The 13,731-nt window shown below is 32.2% G+C and overlaps 1 protein-coding gene across 4 annotated transcripts in view; it reads left to right on the top strand.

Annotated features, from left to right (window-relative positions):
* LOC126887846 (inositol polyphosphate multikinase) overlaps nt 1–13,731 on the top strand; it is a 203,350-nt gene that overhangs the window by 107,188 nt on the left and 82,431 nt on the right. The window contains exon 1 of one of the 4 annotated variants that reach the window (XM_050655740.1): nt 12,137–12,251. The exons of the other annotated variants lie outside the window; for them this stretch is intronic. The gene's annotated coding sequence lies outside the window, so the exon portion shown is untranslated. Of the gene's footprint in view, nt 1–12,136; nt 12,252–13,731 lie in introns of those variants that run through there. 4 annotated transcript variants of the gene reach the window in all.

The raw sequence follows: 13,731 nt of genomic DNA, 5'->3' as shown, positions 1-13,731 counted from the left end.
GGCACACTATTGAAAGCCACTGAGGACGCCTGAAAGGGTAGAAACAGTGCCTGTCTGGCTTGTGTGCAACCCTCTGAATCGAAAACAAGCAAAACCATCATTTATTATTATCAATATTTATATAAATATTTTCCAGAATATTAATATTTAAAATATTTTAAGGAAAAAATAAATAAATATAGAATACAATTTCACTATATGTCCAAATAGGTATACCAATCACATAAAACATTTATATTTACGTCGTTGACAAAGGACATCGCACACATCTTATGGAAAATATAATGTCACTCATATTCAATAAAATTTATACGAATAGATTCGTTTTAAATTAACGGTCAATTCTTATCATTGCGCCAACTCTTAATTGATTTATTACGGCGCAAATTGCAATTAAAGTTTATCGAAATCACATTTTTGGAGTCTATAAACGTGTCAGTTATAATCACTATTGCTCTGGGTGCTATTCAAAACAGCTTAAACCCCGCTGGAGCGGATTAGTGAAACTATTATAATAAGATGCTTACTAGCCCGAGAAGATTTATGAAGTACCTATAATTTGGGTATTTTAAAATATTTTTTCTTTCTAACTTATGTACCTACCCACTTGATTTCAGATTGATTTATATCAATTTCTGCTCTTATTAATGAAAATTAAGAGTTGGCGCAGTGATAAGAATTGACCGTTAAATTGAAACGAATATATTCATATAAATTTTATTGAATTTGAGTGACATTATATTTTCCATAAGATGTGTGCGATGTCCTTTCTAACCTAGAATTACAATTATTGTCATTTTATCTGTTAACATTCTGAAACTACTGTCACGATATATTACTTTTGTTTCAAATTATCTTTATTCGCATCATGGATTGGTTATGTATTCAGAGTATTGTAATTGTCAACCAATTATACATCTATAAGTATAAGTCGATTTAATATTAAAATATCCTTCAACGAATATATAATTTTCGAAGTTCTATGTATAATAATCACGGAGGTACGTTTTTTTCTGTCACTTCCAACTTTAATGCGTCAGAGCGAATTCAACAAACTATGACCCATTGAAAAAAGGGTTTGAGATCAACTGTAATTAAAAAATTTACTTAGCAGTAACGTATTGTATAATTACTATTCACTTGAAAACCAAATAGTTTCAAGTTTCATATGGTGAAAACACGATTACGGCCTGTTCAGACGGCATGGACGATACGATAATTTATTCTAAACGATAGTTTAATCGAATCGAAACGATTTGCAATGAGAAAATCCGAATGTAAATTTTGATCGTTTCTCATCATCATCATCACTTATACGTACCAAAACTAGTTAAAAAATTTCATTAAAATTAGATCAGTAGTCGACCAAAAAAGGGAGTGTGAAAAACGTGTTACGACAGTGCTCAAAAAGTACCAAAAAATAGCTCAAGAATCTGGTTTTTCGCGCACTACTGCCTGTAGAGTAGGTCTACTGGCACATTACAAATTTCATTCCTACAAAATACACTTGGTATAGGAAATAAATGAAGATGATCCCAACAGGCGACTACAGTTTTGTGAGATTATGACTAAAACAATGATAAAAGGTACTCGGAAGATAGTTTGTTTTTCCAACAAGACTGTACGCCTCCGCATTATACCAAAAGTAAGGCGATATATTAATGAACTTCTTAGGAAATGAATTGGACGAAGAGGTTTTGTTGAATGACCAGCAAGATCCCCCGATTTAACTTCCCTGGATATCATTCTATGGAGTTCTTTAAAAAGCAAGATTTATAATACCATTCCTTCTTCACTGATAAGAAATGTTGTTTATAAATTAATTTTCTTCTTGGTACTTGATCAAATGATTTTTTGCTCAGTTTAAATATTAATATATGCAGGTTTTTTGTATCCAGTGAGGCTGTCCATTAACACACCAAAGTGAACTATGATAATAATCATAATTGATCGACCTTTGACAAAGCCATGTAGTAGAGGAATAATATATTCCCGGAGCAAAAATTCTGAAATGTGATAATAGTAGGGAAGGAAAGTATGCTAAATTTGCAGTTACTCGAGCTCTATAGGGACCTAATTGGGTTGTGAAAATAAGGTCCTAAAACCAAAAAAAGTTACGTTTTCCATAAAGTGGGGGACTTTCCATTTTTTAATTTAATTTTCCATTTCCAACAATCGTTTTTTCCGATTATAGCGTCATCTATCCATAATTCGAAAAATGTCTCGAATAAAATTTTCTTATTTTTACGTAAATAATCCAAATCTGTAATAAAAAATGGGGACTCCTATTTAAGATTTTAAAATAATCCCCTACCCCACCTCCATGGAGGGTCGTGTTTGGATAGATTCGATAGATTTTTGAAAAATATTGAGTATGTACGTATTTTTTAGTTTTTCGATCTGACGTTCATTTCGCGAAATATTCGCTTTTTTGTGAAACTTTGTGACTCGCCCATTTTCTTACGCCCCGCTCAAATCGTCAGGTTTTTGAAATATATGTTACCGGCCAAACCCGATTTCAGGACTAACTGTTTGGCCTAGGCCAAACTAGTTTGCGCTAACCGCCTTAGGATAAACACACTTCAGGCCAAACTAGTTATTATCCTGATATAAAGACGCACACTTCAGGTCAAACTAGTTTATCCTGATATAATAAAGATTCACACTTCAGGATAAACTAGTACGGCCTTCTTCTTCTTCTTCTTGTAGTGCCTATCCGTTTCGGATGTTGGCGACCATCATGGCAATCTCTACTTTTCACACTGCTGCTCTGAAAAGACTTGTAGTGGTTGTGTTGAACCACGTACGTAGATTTTTCTAGGTCTTTTTTAGATACGTATGTAAATACGATATGATGATTTTTAAAATAATTTTCTATGTCTGAATTAAACATCATATATCTCGCGCGCAGAACGGGCGCATAAGGCGCGCATAACGCTCGCATGCGGAGCGCGAAACGCGCGCATAATGCTCGCACAACGTGCGTTTTGCACGCCTTATGCGCGCGTTTTGCGCGCCATATGCGAGCGTTTTGCCCGCGTTATGCGCGCTATATGCACGCGATTTGCGCGCCTTCTGCGCGCGAGATATATGATGTTTAATTCAGACATAGAAAATTATTTTAAAAATCATCATATCGTATTTACAGACGCATCTAAAAAAGACCTAGAAAAATCTACGTACGTGGTTCAACACAACCACTACAAGTCTTTTCAGAGCAGCAGTGTGAAAAGTAGAGATTGCCATGATGGTCGCCAACATCCGAAACGGATAGTTACTACAAGAAGAAGAAGAAGGCCGTATTAGTTTATCCTGAAGTGTGCGTTTTATATCAGGATAAACTAGTTTGGCCTGAAGTGTGTTTATTTATGTCAGTCAGGATGAACTAGTTTGTCCTAGGATAAACTAGTTTGGCCTACGCGCAATAGGATAAACTAGTTTGGCCTAGGCCATACTAGTTTATCCTAAGGCGGTTAGGACAAACTAGTTTGGCCTAGGCCAAACTAGTTTGTCCTGAAATCGGGTTTGGCCGGTAACATATACACTGTTTTGCATGTACTTAACTTACCCTATCTTAATCTGACGATTTCGAGCTTTTTTAAGGATAGATTTTTTTTTCATACCCCTCTTAATGAACTCCCTTGTATTAAGAGCCAATATATGGTAGAGGTACATTTACAGAGTACAAGGTTTCTCCCCATGTGATAATCTGACGCGCTCGAGTAACTGCAAAAATCCTCGCTTGGTCTCCCCTACCATAATTGATTTCAAAAATTTACAGGTATATAATATGTATAATTCTGACTGGTATGTAATTCTAAACTAAAATCTATACTAAATCTATACTAAAATCACAATAAAGATGAACTAGAAATGAACAAACCAAGAATGAAGAAGAGAACTCCCGGATATCATGATTTCCAATGTAAATTCCCTTGCAAGTTATTATTTGTGATTTACAATGTATATACATTGTAAATCAAGATTCGGGAGTGCTCCTCGTAAAAAAAACTAACATTCAACGTGTATTGGTTTGTTTATTTCTAGTACATCTGTATTGTGATTGTAATTTATAATTCATTATATTTTTTAACGGAAGTGCTATTCTATATCTCGGCGGCACAATATATATTATGCCTTAAGGGCACCCGAAGTCCCATTTAACGACAAGGTTAACAGTATGTCACATATCTCTGGAACCAAAGCACTTATGGTCTAAGAGCTAGCAACGTTTTCGAGCAACTATTTTAAGACGGCTGATTCTTTAACATAATATTCCCTATGCATCCTAGAACACCTTACCGGCCATCTGGCTACTGAGACAGGTTGCGTTCATTACTGCGCAGCGCACATGTGCAGGTAAATATATCGAATTTAAAATTATTTTAAGACGAAAAATTTTTTTGCCATTACTTTTTAAACATTATTAGAAATATGAATTATAATTGCCAGACATTTCTGTGGTTGCTAAATACGTGCCAGACGCTATAGTCTAAATGGCTCTCAACGTTTTCGAGAAAGTATTTTAAGACAGCTGATTCTTTAATATATTATTCCCTATGAATCCTCGAACACCTTCCCGGCCATCTGGCTACTGAGACAGGTTGCGTTCATTACTGCGCAGCGCACCTGTACAGGTAAATATATCGAATTTAAAATTATTTTAAGACAAAAAATTTTTTTGCCCTTACTTTTTAAACATTATTAGAAATATAAATTATAACTGCCAGGCATTTCTGTGGTTGCTAAATATGCGCCAGACGCTATTTTTTATAAATAATAATTGAAAAATTTAAATCATTTTAGTATGTCTGAAATTTTAATATTATGTTATTTACACATAAATAAATGCAAAATTAGTTTGCCAGACATTAAGTCGGATGGATTTAAAATCATTTAAAATGATATATATTTTCATCAAAACGTACGCTGGCTGTGTTAAGAAATAAGACAAACAAAAGATTCAGGTAAATATATTTGAAATTAGTTTAAGACAAACAATTTTTTTGTCATTACTTCTCAAACAATATTAGAAACATGAATTATAATTGCCAGACATTTCTGTGGTTGCTAAATGTGCGCCAGACGCTATTTATTATAAATAATAATAGAAAAATGTAAATCACTTTAGTATGTCTGTAATTTTAATATTATATTATTAACACATAAATAAATGCAAAATTAATTTGCCAGACATTAACTCGGTTGCAGTAATCAGCAAGATGGATTTAAAATCATTTAAAATGATATATATTTTCATCAAAACGTACGCAACTTTATCGATAAGATCATTTTCTTCAAGTGTCACAATATCTTCATCTTCCAATAAATGACTATTTTTATGCATAATAATTTTTTTCTTCTTTTTTGTTACAATCTTAATTTGCTTAAAATGTTTTAATATTTTTTCTTCAAGCTGATTATTTGTAATTACATGGACATCTGCATCAGAGTGTTAACTCTTCTTGTAATTCGTCGTTGTACGTGTCACAAAGAGAAGCTAATAACAGATATTTATTTTTTGCTACTACTGTTTTTTCAATTATGGACACAATTTTTTTAAAAATATTCATGTGAATATCTTTCACATTGTGCCAGGAGGTACGTGTAGTATCAGAAATAATTTTTTTATATTTATTTAAATATTCCAATTCACATGAATGATGATAAAAAGTTAAACTATTTAAAGCTCTACTATCATTAATTTTTTTAATAACTCCTGATTTTGTAATTTTGTTACCCACTCTGTTATTTTATCATATATCTTAACATCATTACAGGAATGTAGAATTTGTTTCTTACACTTCAATTGTTTTCTATATTTTCCACAATAAAAACATATTCTTTTATTACCTGTGTCTGTTGACTGATGATCATCAATCGGCGGGATTTCAGGACAAAAGTTTGTTTCTTGGAAATTTGAACTGGTACATAAACTTGAAGAAGCCTCGTCATATGCCACTGTTTCACTTATACTAATTGAAGTTTTTGGTAATAATGTCTTAGAACTAGATGTATCAGAAAAACCGGTCGACGATAAATTGGAAAATTCATCACTATCTAAAACAGTGTCACTCACACTTGACAGCGAAGAACTTGATGTATGACGAAGATTTGACAAAACTGAATTAATGTCAGATATGTTACGATACTTAGCCATTAAGGCTGCTAAAGAATTGTAACATTTTTTATGGTATCCATCAGTGGTATTTACTTGGTCCGGTAACTGTACATTATTATATTTTAAATTGTATTTCATACCCGCACTCAAAACTTCTTTACACTTTAACAGTTTTTCATCCACAAAAGTTATTATATTCTCGTTTTTTTTCTTGCAAAACACACATTGTATTTTATTTGCCATTATATTGTATCACAATTACTTTTCACTAAATAGAAACTCGACAAGAATCGTTAACAAACTGTGAATTTATTGCGACTGTGACTGGCCATCTTAATAACATGTGCGGACAACATTCACCCCCGAAATTGTCGTATCTTTTGTTTGTCTAGTTTCTTAACCCAAGCAGCGATCGTTTTGCTGAAAATACACATTATTTTTATGATTTTAAATCCATCTGGCTGATGAATGCAACCGAATTAATGCCTGGCAAATTAATTTTGCATTTATTTATGTGTAAATAATATAATATTAAAATTTCAGACATACTAAAATGACTTAAATTTTTCAATTATTATTTATAAAAAATAGCGTCTGGCGCATATTTAGCAACCACAGAAATGCCTGGCAATTATAATTCATATTTCTAATAATGTTTAAAAAGTAATGGCAAACAAATTTTTCGTCTTAAAATAATTTTAAATTCGATATATTTACCTATACAGGTGCGCTGCGCAGTAATGAACGCAACCTGTCTCAGTAGCCACATGGGCGGTAAGGTGTTCAAGGAAGCACAGGGAATAATATATTAAAAAACCAAGTGTCTTAAAATCACTGTTTTCCCGACGTTGCTAGCTCTTGGTCCATTAGGGACCTAATTCTTTTTTAATTTGAAACTAAATTTTTTGTTTAGTTCCGCGTAGATTTTTATAAAATTAGAGTGAAAAAAAAATTATTTCAAAAATTTTTAAAATACTTTTACAAAAAAAAAACCCAGAAAGTCTAGATTTTATTTTTTATTTTATTTGTTTTTGCACATTTTTCAATAAAACTTTATCAGGAACTTGATATTATCTATCTACAACTACTACCTACTGTAAAAATTTGGACCTTCTATCGTCTAACTAAGGATCTTGAAATATTTTACATCAAAAGTTAAAAAACCTAGTACATATTTGGGAAATCACAAAAACAAAACACTCTAATAGACTATAAAGCTACCAGTACACAGTAAGTTGAGTGCAGATGTCTAAAAAACAAATAATTTTGTAACCATGGATATTTTCTACTATAATGTGTTTATATCGTTGGAAAGAGAAAATTTCAGAGAATAATTTTTATTCATAACCCAAAAAACTTAAAAATTCAATTTTCGGACTTGGGCTGCCCTTAAGGGCACCCAAAGTCCAAAAATTGAATTTTTTAAAGTTTTTTGGGTTACGATTGAAAATTATTCTCTGAAATCTTCTCTTTCCAACGGTATATAACACATTATAGTATAAAATTTCCATGGTTACAAAACTATTTGTTTTCTGAACGTCTGCACTCAACTTACCGTGTACCGGTAGCTTTATAGCCTATTAGAGTGGTTTACGTCTTTGCGATTTCCCGAATACTAGGTTTTTAACTTTTGATGTCAGATATCTCTGGTTCCTTAAATGATCGAAGGTCCAAATTTTTACAGTAGTTGTAGATAGATAATATCTAGTCCCGCGTAAAGTTTTATTGAAAAATGTACAAAAACAAGTACAGTAGAACCCCGTAAATCTGAACCCCGCGAATCCGAACTTTCGGCAAATCCGAACCAACGGAAAGTAAAAAAAAATTAAAAATTCAAGACAAAAACTTAAAAACATGTTTATTATACAGAGTAAAGCCAGAAAATTGGACAATGTAGGATTACTAGGACTTTGACATTTAAAATTTCTTAAAAATAAATATTATACTTTAATATAGGTTTATAAAGTGTTTATAAAGGTTAAACACAAACTTACTTTGGTTCTCTCGTAGTCAACTTGAGTCCAAAAATATTGTCCACACTCTTGCGAGAACGTTTGGCTACTCAAAATCACAATGAAAGCTTTGAACTTCTAGTTAAGGCTAACTTTCGGATAATCCGAACTTTTCGGAATCCGAACAGGCTGTCCCCCCAATTAGTTCGGATTTGCGGGGTTCTACTGTAAAATAAAAAATAAAATCTGAACTTTTGGATTTTTTTTGTAAGAGTATTTTTGAAAATTTTAAAATAAATGTTTCTTTCACTCTAACTTTACAAAAATCTACGCGGGACTAAACAATACATGTAGTTTCAAAATAAAACAAAAATTAGGTCACTAAGTGCTTTGGTTACAGAGCTATGTGACATAATGTTAACATTGTCGTTAAATGGGACTTTGGGTGCCCTTAAAAGAAGAAGACACTATTAGTGACAGTAGAAAATGAGAATATCAGAATATTTCTTTAGAATAATGTTGCAATTCTATCAAGTCCAGGAGATAAGTCATTATTATTTAATGAATATGACGCCTGAGGCAAAAAATCGCTATGATAAATTTTGGAAATAACTATCGATTCATTTCGGGTAATCCGGTAGATGATGTATTTGCAAGAATGTTCGCTACCTCACACGTATTCTAAGAAATGGTTTGTACAGTTCTTTTTTAATAGTGGGATTTACACAATAAGCTACATTTACACTTGGCAAGTTTACTAGCTGAAAGTACTTGCGACGACTAAACTTGCCAGGTGTAAACTTGAAAAGGAAAGTGCACTTGCTACTTGTCGGCAAGCGCTTGCTAGAAGTTGACGGATCGGCTTGTTTACTTGTCGCTTGCCCACTATTTGTTCTACTTACAATGAGTGGGATGACAATGATTTACAGTAAGTGGGATGGAAGATAATTTCATTTTTAAACACATACGAAAAATATGAAATTTTATGGAATATAAAATTAAAAAATCGCGTGAATAAATTAAAATGTAAAAACTTTTAAAGGATTTAAAAAAGAAACACTGTTTATAAGCAAGAAGTGAATAAAATTTTAAAGTCTAAAAAAGTGGAAGTGGTACGGATGATTTGTACAAGACAAAGCTGAGATGGTTTACCGCGGCAGATAGTTTTGTGCTCTCTCCGACCCTTTACTCCCTGGTATTTATATTCGTTATATTCGTGAATTCTCGCATTTAAAATATGTAATGTATTTATTTTTTTCAGTTAGTGTGTGCCAATGTAGGTCTTAAAATAAACATCTCCAAAACAAAATTCATGACAAACCTAGTACCTAGCGGAAATATCAATATTAGAGACAACGAAGTAGAGCTAGTGGAAAAATACATATACCTTGGACACGAAATAAAGATTACAAGAGACAACCAAACATGCGAACTACGAAGAAGAATAAACCTAGCATGGACAGCCTATGGAAAATTCAAAGACATCTTTAAAAGCGATATACCAATTTCTTTAAAACGTAGAACATTTGACCAATGTGTGTTGCCTGTGATGACTTATGGTGCCGAAACTTTGACATTGACAGCTACAACTTCTAAAATGCTGCAAATAGCCCAGAGGAAAATGGAAAGGTCAATGCTGAGTATATCGCTTCGTGACCGAGTTAGAAATGAAGACGTAAGACGAAGAACAGGAGTTACCGATGCAATTTTCCGAATTGCCACCCTGAAATGGAACTGGGCCGGACACGTCGCCCGAATCAGTGATGGGAGATGGACGAAGAGATTACTTGAGTGGAGGCCGAGATTAGACAAGAGAAGTAGAGGAAGACCACCTACTCGTTGGACTGACGATCTCAAGAAAATGTCTAGAAATTGGATGCAAAGTGCTCAAAATAGAGCACACTGGACAAAAATGAGGGAGGCCTATGCCCAGCAGTGGACGCAGAGGGCTGGATGATGATGATGATGATTTATTTTAAATGCGAGAATTCACGAATATAAATACCAGGGAGCAAGGGTAGGAGCGAGGATACAATCCATTGCTCTCCGTAGTGAGCAAACCCTTTATGTAAAATAAATACATTATTTTAAATGCGAGAATTCACGAATATAACGAATATAAATACCAGGGAGCAAGGGTCGGATCGAGGATACAATCCATTGCTCTCCGTAGTGAGCACAACTTTACGGAGCATGGTTATGGGCAGGGAAATAAATGAGCAGGAAAAAGTAAGCTTTATTTACCTACATTTTACCTACTATTTACCTCCAAAGTACTTACGGCCAATAAACTTGCCATGTGTAAACAACAGAAAAATTCTAGCAAGTGCACTTTCTTGTTGTTTACGCATGGCAAGTTTAGTGGCCGCAAGTACTTTCAGTCAGTTGCAAGTCGCAGTTGCAAGTGTAAAATGAAGCTTTAGGCTAGTCAACGTATATTACTTGTACGTTATTTTCGGGATTAATATCACAAGAAAGTGAGAATAAATTGACAATAATGTAATGCGACAATTTTTCGAAAAAACAAAAGATGTAGATCTTTGAAACACACTCAGTGATCAAAAGATCCACAGGTACTGGTTTGGACGACCACTCGTACGAAAACAAACAAATGAAATAGAGAATGCGGAAAAATCCCCTTACGAACAATTCACACATCCACTACTTCGGGCTTTTTGTGATTGGAATGTGTCTGAAGATATTCAACCTCTCATCTTCACCGATGAGCCCATAGAGGTTGAAGAGGGCGAAACACATTTCTGAGAGCTGGTGTTTGGATCTTCGATTCTATTCAAAAAAAATTTCCCAGCCCGAAGTAGTGGATGTGTGAATTGTTCGTAAGGGGATTTTTCCGCATTCTCTATTTCATTTGTTAATTTTTCGAAAAGTTGTTGTCTGACAATAGACACGAGAGCCCGCAGGGCTCGAGTGGTTATTGCTCATTGACAGGAAGTTTGAGAAAAGGTGGAGCAATATTTTCTTATTTATTGTTATTGTCGTGTGATATTCGTAAGGTTATTTTTTAATTCTTATATATAAAATTTAAGTCTTTGTATAAAAACATTCAGTGACATTGATCCCAATTAATGTAACACACATTTTTTAACTTGTCAAAGTGAACAGCACAGTTTAGCAAATTAATATTTAGACGAAGATATTAATAAAATATTAGTTAAAATTATTTATAAATACAGTTTTATTCTTACTGTATATTATTAATATATTATTTGACATTAGATGTAGAACTAAAAGTTTATTATGGATATTTTCTTAAATGTGACAGTTGTCAAAACTAGGAAACTGGTTGCAATTAAACAGAAACAATCTACTTAAAAAAAATCCCACTGTAATTTTGTACACTAGAAAATTACCGATGAAATAATAATCGGATTGGACAGAATTAAACACGTGATGAAAAATCTTACTACATGATTGGAAGTTAAAATCATTAAAAAATAATCTCCATAATTTTCTTTCCTGTCTAAAAGTAATGTTAATTCACCATTGTTTCGTGAAAGTTTATTTTATTTATTTATATTTCTTTTTATGGTATTTGACTAGAGACTAGTCACTAGACCAATACGTACTGGCATTGATGGTGTTATGGGATTTGTTGATATAATTTTATGTCAAGATGTAAAATGAGGCACTAGTAATAAAATTAGTTATAACATCTTAAAATTATGTGCGAATAGTTATATCAATTTATTATACGTTTTATTACGATTCACTGGTCTATAATTTAAAGTTTTGTAAAGTAATTGTGTCTTGTAATAAATGCAGTGTTATCCAGTTCCGTCTCAAATGTAATCAAACGTCTTAAATGTGGTTAATTTTTTCTACAAAGTGACGTTTTAAAATCCCCTTTTGTAAAATTTTAAAATTAAATATGGTCGGTATTGCCAATATCTGTGAATCCCTGTAATCAACAAATACACAACTTAATCCTTTGTTGCGACAAATAATAAATATAAAATAATTGTAGTAATTATTTATAAATATTATATGGTCAGATTAACAGTTTTATTTCCTCATGGTTTTTTTATTATCCTCGCCGACGGTAATGGGAATCTTTGAAAAAACAATCCAGTCGTCTGTCTAGCTCCAAAGCTTACAAGTAAAATATACATATATATCTTTGTGAGAAAATCAAGAATGGCAAGAAAGTTCCATACAGGGTAATGTGAAAATTTCTTTTTTTATATAAATTCGTTCGTGTCTGTGGGTTTGACGATAAGAATATGAAGAGTTTGCTTTAAATATTATATAGTATAATATGTAATATTATACAGGGTAGCGAAAAAGTATGGAAACACGGCAATTTGTCTGAAACCAATGAATATATATTTATGAAATTTTTTATGTTTTAGAGAACTTTTCGTGACGTCACTGTTTACCGTATCGCCGCCTTCTTCATTTTTTTAAATGGCAACCTAGGTTGACTGTTATATCATAGAAAAGCTTATTTTTTCCTCTTTTCAGCAATACCAAAAAAGTACCATACTTATTACTTATGAAAAACTATATTACATTGCAATTTTAATAATCCATTTTTATTTTTCACTATTCGTGTTACGCCACTAAAACTAAAACCAACAGTAGGCACTGAAAATATGTCAAAAACCATTTTGTATACAATAAAATGTCAAGTTTTAAATTAGTCTTACTTGTATAATTTGATATCTGCAGTCTGCAGTGTTTAAAAGTACATAATTTAAGAATAATGACAAAATTATTATGCTGTATTGCATTAGTAATATGGTACTTTTTTGGTATTGTTCTAAAGAGAAAAAAATAAGCTTTTCTATGATATATCACTCAACCTAGGTTGCCATTTAAAAAAAACTTATTTTTTTCTCTTTTTAGCAATATGAATACCATCTAGTGTAGTGTAATACAATACACCATATTTATCATAATTCAAACAAAAATTCATATTTTTTGGCATACCTCGTACAAAATTGATAAAATTTAATATCCTATACTTGCATCTTAGTTGTTAGACTATGCAAAACTTTTTATAAAGAATAACTTTTTTTTGTAAAATTAATAATAACGAAGTTAACATAAATAAAAATGGTGGAGGTTATCCGTAATTTAAGAGAAAAAATTCAATTTTTTTTTTTCAATTAGAAGAATGTAGTTGCATATTATAACATAATTTTTAATTTCAAAAAACTTTTCTCAATAACAATTTTCGATATTGTGAAATATAAAGGGACTTTACTCTTGAGAAAATTCATATTTGTTGCATTAATAAAATTTGATAACTGATGGTTGCATCTTAGGTTTTAGACGATGCAGAGCAGTTTATGAAGAATAATTTCGTAAAATGTATATTAAAAAAGTTTCCCATATGGTTCCAAGTTACGCAGACACACTGTATATTACCAATTCAGTGTCTCGAACCAAATTCGATATAACCAATCCCAATCAAGTCGAGAAATCGAATTTTCGACTTATGATGATACATCATGTAAATTCAAATTATATTATATCGCTGGTACCTATGATTAATGTGATTCCTAATACATTTCCAGTGAAAATAATAACTCTTTGATAAGTGTTGTCGTGTTGGCGATACAATTCTTTTTTATATGCGTGCCCGCGAAGATTATAACTCCCAAAATATTTATAACGAAAAGATTTAGTTCATAA

The sequence above is a fragment of the Diabrotica virgifera genome, chromosome 7, assembly GCF_917563875.1.
Source record: "Diabrotica virgifera virgifera chromosome 7, PGI_DIABVI_V3a".
NCBI classification, from domain to species: domain Eukaryota; kingdom Metazoa; phylum Arthropoda; class Insecta; order Coleoptera; family Chrysomelidae; genus Diabrotica; species Diabrotica virgifera.
This window is presented reverse-complemented; position numbering and strand designations above follow the sequence as displayed.